Source organism: Arachis ipaensis, chromosome B04, assembly GCF_000816755.2.
Source record: "Arachis ipaensis cultivar K30076 chromosome B04, Araip1.1, whole genome shotgun sequence".
NCBI classification, from domain to species: Eukaryota; Viridiplantae; Streptophyta; class Magnoliopsida; order Fabales; family Fabaceae; genus Arachis; species Arachis ipaensis.
The window spans coordinates 108139147-108139976 of NC_029788.2; positions in this window are offsets into that span (position 1 = coordinate 108139147).

Below are 830 nucleotides of genomic sequence, written 5' to 3' on the forward strand. Positions count from 1 at the left end.
GAACATTTTTTTAAATAGAAATGAAGGACATAAAAAGAGTACGTACTCCCACAAGTACCCATTAGTCGTCTATACATGTCGTACTCCCACAAGTACCCATTAATCTTATTTTAGTGAAAAACATTTTGATCTTTCTCCGCCCTTTGCACAGAGTTATTGTGGCCACTTCAAAATCCTTGATATGCATGTTTGAACTCACCAGTTACGACCCAACAACTGATATCTGGTCATTTTAGACACTATTCTGTATCTGCCTGCATTACGGGAATTTTGCAGCCTCTTATGCTTACTGTTTTGCTGAATTCGCATGACATCTACTTTCTATTTTAAGGATAATTTCGTCTCGTGGATTTCTTCTGTGTTGCACCTTGAGTTACACTTTTGTCTGCCTGGTATCCCACATTCAGAATAAATATTTTATAAATTGTGTTAAATTATATTGAATTGATTATTTTACGATGATTATGTTATATTTTTTTTAGTTTTCTTTGCACTAAAATTAAAAGAATATCTATAAATATTTGTGAATATCTACCTTCTTTAGGAGAATATCTAAAGAGAACTCGAGATAAAGATGGAAAGGAGACGAGGAACATTTTTTTTAATAGAAACGAGGGACATGAAAGAAGTACGTACTCATTATTCCGTCTATATCTGTCGTACTCCCATAAGTACCCATTAATCTTGCTCTTACTGAGCCTAAATATATCTCAAATTAGTATTTTAAGTCATTATTATAATAAATACTATACTATTAAATATTATAATCAATTAATATATAAAAATTTGGTTATTCTTACAAAAATTTTTTTAATTCAAGTTAAAAAAAT